The sequence below is a fragment of the Monodelphis domestica genome, chromosome 3 (assembly GCF_027887165.1).
Source record: "Monodelphis domestica isolate mMonDom1 chromosome 3, mMonDom1.pri, whole genome shotgun sequence".
NCBI lineage: Eukaryota > Metazoa > Chordata > Mammalia > Didelphimorphia > Didelphidae > Monodelphis > Monodelphis domestica.
In genome coordinates, this window is record NC_077229.1 from 233,101,665 (window position 1) to 233,114,600 (window position 12,936).

Here is a 12,936-nt window from a genome sequence, read left to right on the forward strand (position 1 = left end):
AACTTTTTCCTACCTAAGTCATCAAAATGTTGTGGGCAATATTTCAGAGTTTCATCTGATCATGAAATGACTAAATAGGACAAACCATGAGATTCTGAGAACTAGTCACAGAATTTTGAGATCATAAAGTCAATTTCTGGAAGTCATTTAGTAAAAGCTTCCTTCTTTTACAAATGAGGAAACTAAGTTCAAGAGAGGCAAAATAAGTTGCTCAGTCACACAGGAAGTCAGTGAGGATCTAAACCAAGCTTTAGTGATTCCAAAGCCCTTATTCCCCTCTTTTGTACCAAGCTATTCTCAGTCAGCTAGAAAGCCAGAAAAACAACTATGGTATTGATACATTAAAGTTTTACTATCATAAGGAAAGTGAGGAGAAATGTTTGGTAAAAAAGCACCATTTTATTAGAAAATGTTTTATCTGTGTATTAGCAGGAAATAACAGCAGTTCTCAAACGAATTAGGCCTATTTTACTGCCTAGAGGTAGCTAGGTGGCACAGTAAAGCACTAGGTCTGACATCAGGAAGATCTGAATTCAAAACTGACCTAGCTGACAAGTCACTTAACCTTTCACCTCAGTTTCCTCAACTGGAAAATGGGGATAATAACAGCACTTTCCTCTCCAAGATGGTTGTGAGGAACAAATGAGATAATACAATGGTGTCTGACACATAATAGTTGCTATGCTAATGATGATGATATAGATGATGAGTCGGAGAAGCAAGACTTCTCTATTTGGAGTGAAAGGACTTCAGTTCAATTCTCATCTATTATCTACCTCTGGACCTGAAATCATTTTCATTTTTAAGAGGAACATGTTGACGTTTTTACTTTATGACGTTCATTCTAAATGTAAGTCTTTGATCTTATGTTCCAATGATAGGTTAAGAATATATAGAAAGTAATTTTATAAGAGGAAGTAGATGAACTCATAAAATAAAAAGTTAAAACAGAAAGAGTAGTATTTGTAGGATCAAAAGGAATTCAATAGGCAAGGGCACTTGAGCTTCTAAGTGTGAGCATATTGTAATTCTAAGTGTGGCCAAAGGCAAGAAATGTAGCATGGCTAGCGGGCTAGAACAAAAAGATCTATCTATTCTATATGATAATTATAGGTATTTGTGTCTTATAAAACTAACTTGAATAATTGGTTAGGGATTATATCTTATCTAAATCTTTCATTTTTCAGGGCCTAGCAAAATGGACTTAGGAATAATCACAGATTGTGAAATGCCTTAAATCCAAAATTATGTAGTTTTGGTACAGTTTTATAGTTAGGTACATTTTTAAAAATATGCAACAATTCAAAAAATTTGATCTGGACAAACATTAATAAAGCTGCATTCAATACAGCAGTATATAGAATAGATAAGAATAGGTGGAGAAAGTGGAAGTGGAAAGAATAACTAAAATTATTATAATGGTGAGGGTTAAACATAACCAGTGATGGCAGAATGGAAGAGAAGAGTACCAATGGGAAAGATACTATAGAAGACAAACAATATAATGACCTTTCTACTGAATACAAAAATGCCCTTAGGTAATAATGATATATGCAAGACTGTTTGCCCCTACACTAAATGATCTCAAAATACTACTTTTTAAGAATATGTGTTGGCATCATTTGGTATCTCCCTTGCTTGGATGCTTACAACTATTATTTCTTTTTGCTGTCTCTAGCAGTCTTCTCAACCTCTTTTAAAATCATCTGTATAGGGAAAAAAATTATTAGAATCTTAGTTAAGATATCCTGAAAAAAGTCACCATGGAAAAATACATGTAATTTTCATATCTATTTTTGTTATTCAGAAGTCTATTTTTTCCTTCCTTCTTAACTTCATTTGCTCATTTATTCATATTATTTATTTATTTACCTTACTCAATGTTTCTCAGGTATATTTGAAATGAGAATACCTCTCTGACAAATGATTTCTGGATGGAAATTTTATTTTAACTGTATCAGACCTTTCTGGGAAAAAACCCCAGCTATAATTAGGAATTTTTCTGTATAAAGTAAGTACCAGATTCAAGACCAATCCCATGCCAGAAAGTGGGGGGGGTGGGGGGGAAAGGCAGAGTCAAGATGGCGGCCTAGAAGGAGCAGAAGTTCAGACCTCTGAATATCCTTCCTTACCTATCATAAACCTAATTCTCCAAGGGGACTGAAAATCAAACCTAACAACAACAAGCCTCCTGCTGGATTCAATTAAAAAGGCATACCCCCCCCCTCCAAAGCCAGAATCTGAGAACACTTGGGTTTAAGGGGAAGGCAGAAATAAGGTTTATGATAGGTTCCCACCCACTCTTGGTGGGTGGGAACCTCTGGGCAGGCAAAGGTGCTGGTCAGGAGGGTGTACCTTGTGGGCAGGGTGGTGCCAAGCTCAGAGCGTCGAACACAAGTCTGGGGGGAAGGAGCTGGAGAGGGAGCATAGAGGTGGAAGCACGGCCAGGGCTGTGGAGATCCTCCATATTTGCTCCAGCCTTCCAGGAGGTTTTGGCCTCAGAGCATACCCAGCCCAACCCAGCTGAACTTAATCCCATTAAAAAGTCTTCAGAACTCAGAGAAGCCCAGGCTCCACACCCTTCCCTCACTGACTGCTGGACCTTAATCCATCAAAAGCCTCCAGATGACAGGGAAGCTCAAATCCCAACAACCCTTCCCCATAGACTGCACCGAGAGATCTTCTGTCAAAGCTCCAAGAGGGGACACTGACAAAAGCCCCCAGAACAACAAAAAAAGAGGTGCAAGAGCACATACAAATACGGAAAGCAAAGAAGGGGTGAATATGAGCAAACAACAGAAAAAGAAGAAAAATTACAACAGATAGCTTCTATACAGCGAACGGAACAGAGGGGGAGGGATCAGTAAATGATAAATCAGAAATCCCAGTGAATTGGATGCAGGCTTTGGAAGAACTCAAAATGAAATTCAAAACACAATTAAGAGAGGCTAAAGACAATTGGGAAAAGAACTTAAAAACTAAGATAAGTCATCAGGAAACAGAGGCACTTGAATTACAACGAGAAAATAGTGTCTTGAAAGCCAAAATCAACCAGCTGGAAAATGAGGCAAAGGAGATGAAAGATGGGGGTAAAGAGGATGAAAGATGACCTCCATAGAATATCAGACCAGAAAGAGAAGGATGACCAAAAAGCCAGGGACTAAAATCCAGACTTTAAGAACCAGAAAACAACAACTAGAATTACATGACCTCATAAGGCAGCAGGACACTATAAAACAAAATCAAAAGAATGAAAAAATTGAGGAAAATATGAAGCATCTCATTCACAAAACAGAGGATTTAGAAAATCGTTTGTGGATGGTATGATGGTTTACTTAAAGAATCCTAAAGAATGAACCAAAAAGCTAGTTGAAACAATCAACAATTTTTGCAAAGTTGCAGGATACAAAATAAGCCCACATAAGTCATCAGCATTTCTATATATCTTTAACCCATTTTAGCAGCAAGAATTAGAAACAGAAATTTCATTTAAAATCACCCTAAATAATATAAAATACTTAGGAATCTATCTGTCGAGAGAAAAACAGGATCTATACGAACATAACTACAAAACACTCTCCACACAATTAAAACTAGATCTAAACAATTGGAAAAACATTGATTGCTCATGGGTGGGACGAGATAACATAATAAAAATGACAATACTACCTAAATTAATTTACTTATTTAATGCCATACCCATTGAACCTACCAAAAACCTTTTTACTGAATTAGAAAAAACCATAACAAAGTTCATTTGGAAGAACAAAAGATCAAGGATATCCAGGGAAACCATGAAAAAAAAATACAAAGGAAGGTGGCCTTGCAGTCCCAGATCTCAAACTATACTAATAAAGCAGTGGTCATCAAAACAATTTGGTACTGCTACAAGACAGAAAGGAGGATCAATGAAATAGACTTGGGGTAATGACCTCAGCAAGTTAGTCTATGATAAACCCAAAGATCCCAGCTTTTGGGAGAAAAACCCACTATTTGATAAAAACTGCTGGGAAAATTAGAAGAAAGTATGGGAGAGATTAGGTTTGGATCAACATTTCATAACCTACACCAAGATAAACTCAGAATGGGTGAATGACCTGAATATAAAGAAGGAAGCTATAAGCAAATGTGGTGAACACAGAATAGAATACTTGTCAGATCTTTGGGAAAGGAAAACTTTAAAACCAAGCAAGAGCTAGAAAAAAATCACAAAATGTAAAATCAACAATTTTGATTACATCAAATTAAAAAGTTTTAGTAAACTTTTTGTTTGTAAAACAAACAAAACTAATGTATTCAAATCAGAAGGGAAGCAACAAATTGGGAAACAATCTTCATAATAAAATCTCTGACAAAGGTCTAATTACTCAAATTAATAAAGAGCTAAATCAATTGTACAAAAAACCAAGCCATTCTCCAATTGATAAATAGGCAAGGGGACATGAATAGGCAATTTTCAGTTAAAGAAATCAAAACTATTAATAAGCAAATGAAAAAGTGCTCTAAATCTCTTATAATCAGAGAAATGTAAATCAAAACAATTCTGAGGTATCACTTCACACATAGCAGATTGGCTAACATGACAGCAACAGAAAGTAATGAATGCTGGAGGGGATGTGGCAAAGTTGGGACATTAATGAACTGCTGGTAGAGTTGTGAATTGATCCAACCATTCTGGAAGGTAAGTTGGAACTATGCCCAAAGGGCGATAAAAGACTCTGTCCTTTGACCCAGCCAGAGCACTGCTGGGCTTTTATCCCAAAGAGATAATAAGGAAAGAGACATGTACAAGAATATTCATAGTTGTGCTCTTTTTGGTGGCAAAAATTTGGAAAATGAGTGGATGCCCTTCAATTGGGCAAATTGTGGTATCTGTTGGTGATGGAATACTTTTGTGCTCAAAGGTATAATAAAATGGAGGAATTCCATGGGGGCTGGAACAACCTACAGGAATTGATGCAGAGTGAGAGGAGCAGAACTGGGAAAACACTGTACACAGAGACTGATACACTGTGGTACAATCGAATGTAATGGACTGCTCCATTAGTGGCAATGCAATGACCCTGAACAACTTGGAGGAACCTATGAGGAAAACCAGTATCCACATGCAGAGGAAACACAGTGGGAGTAAAAACACCGAAGAAAAACAACTTCTTGAATACATGGATTGAAGTGATATGGCTGGGGATGTAGACTCTAAATGAACATCCTAGTGCAAACAACAACACGGAAATAGGCTCTGATCAAGGACACAAGTAATACCCAATAAAATTGCGCATTGGCTGTGGGAAGAGTGGGTGAAGGGGAGGGAGGCAAATAACGTGATTATTGTAACCAAGGAATAACGTTCTAAAATTGACAAAATAAATTAATTCAAATGGGGAAAAAAATAAAGTAAGTACCACAAACTGAAGTGGGGTATGTGGCAGGTAGGGTGGGAGTGTAGCAAATCACCTATAGGAAAGAAGATGTGGAATATTACTCTGCTGAAGACAGAGACTTGAGGACATCAAAATGAATATGCTATGTAGAGAAAGACAGAGAAAAAAGAGGAGAAGGCTCTCACTATTGCCCAACATCTGGTAGTCTCAAATTTTACCTATTTTTGCTAACTAGGTGCTATTTTTTTTTCTCTACCAGTGGATAAACTGTGTTTTAAGTATTCTGTAAACATGACACACTAGGGCAAAGACAGTTTCACACTTTCCTAGTGAGAGCTAAGGGAATGATGTTACAATGATATTGAGAGTGGGAAAGAAGGAATCATTCAAAATGCAAAAAATAAATTAATATATTTATAAATATTTAATATAGGGTCTAGAAAGTTATGGAAGAAAACTTGAGATTAGTCATATTAAATATGAATGTCTTACCGGTCCAATTCATATCCACATAAATTTATATCTCTCTAAAGATATGTAATGTCCCCTAAAAGATAGTTATAAACACATTATTATTTCAGGTATATTATACTTCATTTTGCATCATCATTTCCACAAGTTAAGATTGTGATCAATTTCCCTATCCACAGAAGGTGCTTAATGAATGCCTCTTTGATTATTTTGTGCAGATAACAAATTCTCTACTCTACTTAATATATATTAATATAAATTATTTCTTTCATCCTTTTAATAGGTAAACATTAACTGCTTTTACTAGAACTTTTAGAAAAAAAAACACTTTCAAGGTTTTTAAATTCACAAGACAAGGCAGTGTTGTATTTAAGACACATTTTCTCTATGGGGCAGCTGGGATCATAGGCTGGCGTCCATGAACTTAAAAAAACAAACAAACTAATTTGACAACTAAACGTCAATAAATTGTTTTCCTTTGTAGTCCTATGTATTTTATAACATACTTTTGAAAAGCAACATTCTTAGAAACATAATCTTCACCATACTGTGAAAGGAATTCATGACACCCAAAAAAACTTTGGAGCCCCTTGATTAGAACATAATTCCTTTCTAGCTCTGCCATGTACATTTTGCATTTACTCATTATTCCCACTAGATGGGGCTCATTTGAAGATGAAATGCTAAATTTTTTGCTGACTCAGAAGATCAGATGTTAACAACAACTAATGTTTATATAATGCTTTAAAGTTTGCAGAGAGACTATTCCAACTCTTTCATTTCACTAAGGCCCAGAGAAGAAACACTCACCTAAAATCACATTGGCAGCAAATGAAAAAGCAGAATTTGAACCCAGGTCCTCTAATTTCAAATCTACCACTATGCTAAAATTTATGACCTTTCGTAGGATATCAGAGATGTTAAAGAATTATTAACCAGTGGATTAATGCTAGAGAATTAGGATTGATCAATTTGTAAAAAAGAAAGATGCTCCTCCCCAATTCCACATTTTTCAAATTAATATATTTAGAAAATTATATATATATATATATTTATATATATATATTTATATATATATAAAGGAGCATATAAGGATGAGAAAGACTGGAGAAGTCACATCTATTTAGACATCTATAAAATGAAGGCATTTGAACCAATTATCTCTATGGTCTACTCTAATTCTAAAATTGTCTGATTTTTAAGAATTACAAATAATACAGTTATTCTGTTTATTAGAAGTTGAAGAATATTTATTAGTCTGAGTGGTCTACAGTCATTGGAATCACCAAGTTCAATTTTAGTGTTCTATAAATGATAGTTAATTATTATGTTTTTCCTCCGACACATATTATTTTAGTGAATCTGGCCATATCACCTTAAACCAGGCAAAGCTCAAAGAATAAGCTGGTGTAGTTTCTGATCTGAATTGGTAGAGAGTCATTCCAGTTGGAGTTTCCTCCTACAATGAAACTAAAATGACCATTTTTCTATGTCTTTATCTAAAATGTGGAATTAAAACTATTTTCTAACTACTGCAAATTGACAACATACAGGCAGGTGATGTGAAGTCATCTCTTGTACTCATTATTCCATACTACTTTTTAAAAATTACTTCCTTATTTCATAATTCCCAACTTTATTTTGAAAGAGAATATACATACACACACACACACACACACACACACACACACTTTTGTAATCCAACACATTATACTTTAAGTTACAGACTTTAGGATGTGCTAAACATAGTTTCAAGATAATACATCTCATCAGTCAGCACTCAAAGCCTTTTCCTTCCCTCTTCAATAACAAAAGCGAATAGAAAACTGAGTTTCTAACTTAAATGATATTTAAATTCCTGATAAGTCAGCACTTTTGAGTAACCAGCATTACTTCCTAGTTTTAACTTACTGTTGGGCCAACCCAAAATAGCTTAGTGGATCTGTTAATTTTTAACAATGTACCCTTCTGTTGTCATTAAGAATTCAGATTAGGACTTCTGGGTTAACATGGCTGCAATCTAGACGCGAATCGCTTCCTCTCCCCAGCACTGAACGAAATAGACTACCTCGAAAGAAAAAAAAATGACCTTTGGAAGAATGGAGGGTATCTCAAGTACCTCACAGAAACAAAGGTACATGGGACTTGAACATTTCCACACTATAAGGAGGAGGAAAGCTTGCACAAAAACGTGAACTGAGCCACTCCCCCCCCCCCCAAAAGCAGAGTAAAGTATCAGAGCTCTCACTGGGACAGTGAGTGAGTGAGGAGCGTCTCTGTTTGGGGGTGGGGGCGGGTACACCAGGGTCCTTGGGATCTAAACACTGCAAGGAAAAGACCTCTCAGGGCAGTTTCACTGGAAAATCCTCCTCTGAACAAAGGGGTGGCCAGGCTGAGAGGCTGCACTGAGCAAAGGGGTGGAGAGGCTGAGATGCTGTGCTGAGAGGCTGCTCTGAGCAAAGCCATGCTGAGAGGCTGCACAGAGCAAAGGGGCGGCCACTCTGAGCAAAGCTCCACTGAGCACAGGGGCCTGACCTCTAAGAAACCTCGGAGGCTGGGAAAAACTAGTCTCAGGCAACATAAATTCACAGAAAACCCGCCCACATCACCCAGACCCCAGACCAAAAAGGAAAGGGGAATAAAACCACCAAAGGGATGGCTCACATGGCCCAAAATCAAGCCTCCAGGAAGAAAGGGAAAAAGGTGACTATTGAAAACTTTTATGGTGGGGGTACCCAAGGAAAAGAAGAGAAAGAGGATGAAACCCAAACAAAATCAAAACATGCCTCCAAAATGGAAAATATCCACAAGCTCTGGAAGAACTGAAATTGGAGCTTACCCAAAAGATGGAAACCTTCTGGAAAGAAAAATGGGAGAAAGAGATCAGCAGTCTGATAGACAAGACTTCACAATTGGAGAAAGAGCTGGAAGCATCTAATAGAAGGGCAGACAAAGCTACAAAGCAAAACCTGTCCCTAACAACCAGAATTAAGCAAATGGAAGACAGTGAGCATGCAAAACAGCAAGAATTAATAAAGCAAAACCAAAAAATTAATGAATTAGAAGAAAACACAAAATATCTCCCTGACAAGGTCACAGACCTGGAAAACAGAGCAAGAAGAGACAACCTTAGAATTATTGATCTGCCCGAAAAACCAGAGACAAACAAAAACCTCGATGCTATACTACAGGAGATTATAGAAGAAAATTGCCCACATGTTCTGGAGCAAGGGGGCAAAATAGGGGTTCATAGAACACCCTCTATACTAAATCCCCAAAAGACAACCCCCCAGGAATGTAATCGCCAAATTCAGTAGCTTCCAAGAAAAGGAGAAAATCCTACAAGAAGCCAAGAAAAGGAGCTTCAGATATAGGGGGGCTCCCATAAGGATCACACAGGACTTAGCGGCTAACACACAAAGAGACTGCAAAGCATGGAACATGATATTTAGAAAGGAAAGAGAGCTGGGTCTCCAACCAAGAATCAACTACCCAGCAAAACTGACTATATACTTCCAGAGTAAAGTATAGACATTCAACAAAATAGAAGATTTACAAGCATTTGCTAAGAAAAGACCAGAACTTAGTGGAAAATTTGATATCCAATCACAGAAAGCAAGAGAAACATGAATTGCTAAATATGAAAGAAAGGGAAAAGGAGATAAATCTTATCTTTTTCTTTAAGTCAAACTCTCTTCTATAAGGACTACATTTACATTAAATTATATATATTAATATGTGGGGAAAATGTATTGTGTAACTCTCAAAAATTGTATGCACCATAAGAGTAATTAGAGAATCAAGCATAGGGAAAGATTGGGGCATCAAGAAGATTTTGGTGAAAGGGATGGCAAAGAAAGGAAAAGGGAGGGGGGGAAGCATTGATAATACTAAGACTTATTTCAAGAAATGGGGGGAGGACTAAATAGAATAACCTTTCCCATACAAAGATACACATGGGAATGGGAGGGGAAGATATCTCATATGAGAAGGAGAGGAAGAGAGCTTGAAGTGGTATTACTTAAACCTTACTCTCAGTGAAACCAACTCTGGGAGGGAAGAACATCTAGATCCAGTGAGATCCTGAATTCTATCTTATCCAACAGGGTAAGAAAGAAAGGGAAATTAAGGAGGGGGAAGGGGGAAGGAATAATAAAAGGGAAGGCTTAGAAAGGGAAGCATACCAAGGGAGGGGACTAGGGGGACTGACCTAAAGTAAATTACTGGTTCAAAAGGATATAGCTAGGGAAGAAAGGTCAGAACTAGGGGAAGATATCAAAATGCCAGGGAATCCACAAGTGACAATCATAACTTTGAACGTGAATGGGATGAACTCACCCATAAAACACAGACAAATAGCAGATTGGATTAGAACCCAAAATCCTACCATATGTTGTCTTCAAGAAACACATGAGGCGGGTTGATACTCACAAAGTTAGAATTAAAGGATGGAGTAAGACCTTTTGGGCCTCAACTGATAGAAAGAAGGCAGGAGATGCAATCATGATATCTGACAAAGCCAAGGCACAAATAGACCTGATCAAAAGGGATAGGGAAGGTAAATATATTCTCTTAAAATGGAATATAGACAATGGGGAAATATCACTAATCAACAGGTATGCACCAAACGGAATAGCATCCAAATTTCTAATGGAGAAACTAGGAGAATTGAAGGAGGAAATAGACAGTAAAACTATATTAGTAGGAGACTTGAACCAACCACTATCAAATTTAGATAAATCAAATCAAAAAATAAATAAGAAAGAGGTAAAAGAAGTGAATGAAATCTTAGAAAAATTAGAGTTAATAGACATATGGAGAAAAATAAATAGGGACAAAAAGGAATACACCTTCTTCTCAGCACCACATGGCACATTCACAAAAATAGATCATACACTAGGTCACAGAAACATGGCACTCAAATGCAGAAAAGCAGAAATAATGAATGCATCCTTTTCAGATCATAAAGCAATAAAAATATTGATCGTTAAGGGTACATGAAGAGCCAAATCAAAAATTAATTGGAAATTAAATAATATACTCCAAAATTGGTTAGAGAAGAAATCATAGAAACAATAATTTCATTGAGGAAAATGACAATGGTGAGACATCCTTTCAAACCTTATGGGATGCAGCCAAGGCAGTACTTAGAGGAAAATTCATATACCTGAGTGCATATATTAACAAATTAGGGAGGGCAGAAATCAATGAATTGGAAATACAAATCAAAAAACTTCAAAACAAATAAATTAAAAATCCCCAGAAGAATACGAAACTAGAGATCCTAAAAATTAAGTGAGAAATTAATAAAATCGAAAGTGACAGAATTATTACACTTATAAACAAAACTAGAAGCTGGTACTTTGAAAAAACAGACAAAATAGACAAAGTACTAGTCAATCTAATTAAAAAAAGGAAAGAAGAAAGGCAAATTAACAGCATCAAGGATGAAAAGGGGAACCTCACCCCAATGAAGAGGAAATTAAGGCAATCATTATAAACTACTTTGCCCAACTATATGGCAATAAATATACTAACCTAGGTGATATGGATGAATATTTAAAAAAATATAAATTGCCTAGACTAACAGAAAATGAAATAGATTTCTTAAATAATCCAATATCAGAAAAAGAAATCCAAAAGGCCATCAAAGAACTTCCTAAGAAAAAATCCCCAGGGCCTGATGGATTAACCAATAAATTCTATCAAACATTCAAAGAACAGCTAACCCCAATACTATACAAACTATTTGACATAATAAGCAAAGAGGGAGTTCTACCAAATTTCTTTTATGACACAAACATGGTACTGATTCCAAAGCCAGGCAGGCCAAAAACAGAGAAAGAAAATTATAGACCAATCTCCCTAATGAATATAGATACAAAAATCTTAAATAGGATACTAGCAAAAAGATTCCAGCAAGTGATCAAAAGAGTCATTCCCCATGATCAAGTAGGATTTATACCAGGGATGCAGGGCTGGTTCAATATTAGGAAAACCATCCACATAATTGACCACATCAACAAGCAAACCAACAAAAATCACATGATTATTTCAATAGACGCAGAAAAATCCTTTGACAAAATACAACACCCATTCCTATTAAAAAACACTAGAAAGCATAGGGATAGAAGGGTCGTTCCTAAAAATAATAAACGTATATATCTAAAACCATCAACTAATATTATCTGCAATGGGGATAAACTAGATGCATTATCAATAAGATCAGGAGTGAAACAAGGATGTTCATTATCACCTCTATTATTTGACATTGTACTAGAAACACTAGCAGTAGCAATTAGAGAAGAAAAAGAAATTGAAGGCATTAAAATAGACAAGGAGGAGACCAAGTTATCACTCTTTGCGGATGACATGATGGTCTACTTAAAGAATCCTAGAGATTCAACCAAAAAGCTAATCGAAATAATCAACAACTTTAGCAAAGTTGCAGGATACAAAATAAACCCACATAAGTCATCAGCATTTCTATATATTTCCAACACAGTTCAGCAGCAAGAACTAGAAAGAGAAATCCCATTCAAAATCACCTCAGGCAAAATAAAATACTTAGGAATCTATCTCCCGAAACAAACACAGAAACTATATGAACACAACTACAAAACTCTCTCCACACAACTAAAACTAGACTTCAACAATTGGAAGAACATTAACTGCTCATGGGTAGGACAAGGCAATATAATAAAAATGACCATCCTACCCAAACTCATTTATCTATTTAGTGCCATACCCATTGAACTTCCAAAATTTTTTTTTTACTGATTTAGAAAAAACCATAACAAAGTTCATTTGAAAGAACAAAGGATCAAGGATATCCAGGGAAACAATGAAAAAAAATACAAAGGAAGGGGGCCTTGCAGTCCCAGATCTCAGATATATTATAAAGCAGCTGTCATCAAAACAATTTGGTACTGGCTAAGAGGCAGAATGGAGGATCAGTGGAATAGACTCAGGGTAAGTGACCTCAGCAGGACAGTATACAACAAACCCAGAGAACCCATCTTTTGGGATAAAAATACACTATTTCATAAAAACTGCTGGAAAAATTGGAGGACAGTGTGGGAAA

The 12,936-nt window shown here is 36.2% G+C and overlaps 1 protein-coding gene and 1 long non-coding RNA gene across 4 annotated transcripts in view; one reads left to right on the forward strand and one right to left on the reverse strand.

Moving 5' to 3' along the window:
• ZNF407 (zinc finger protein 407) overlaps positions 1 to 12,936 on the reverse strand; it is a 670,437-nt gene that overhangs the window by 193,065 nt on the left and 464,436 nt on the right. The gene's annotated exons all lie outside the window — the stretch shown is intronic.
• LOC103101872 (uncharacterized) overlaps positions 728 to 12,936 on the forward strand; it is a 99,459-nt gene continuing 87,250 nt past the window's right edge. The window contains exon 1 of the long non-coding RNA XR_008917653.1: positions 728 to 850. This is a non-coding gene — a long non-coding RNA (uncharacterized LOC103101872). The remainder of the gene's footprint in view (positions 851 to 12,936) is intronic.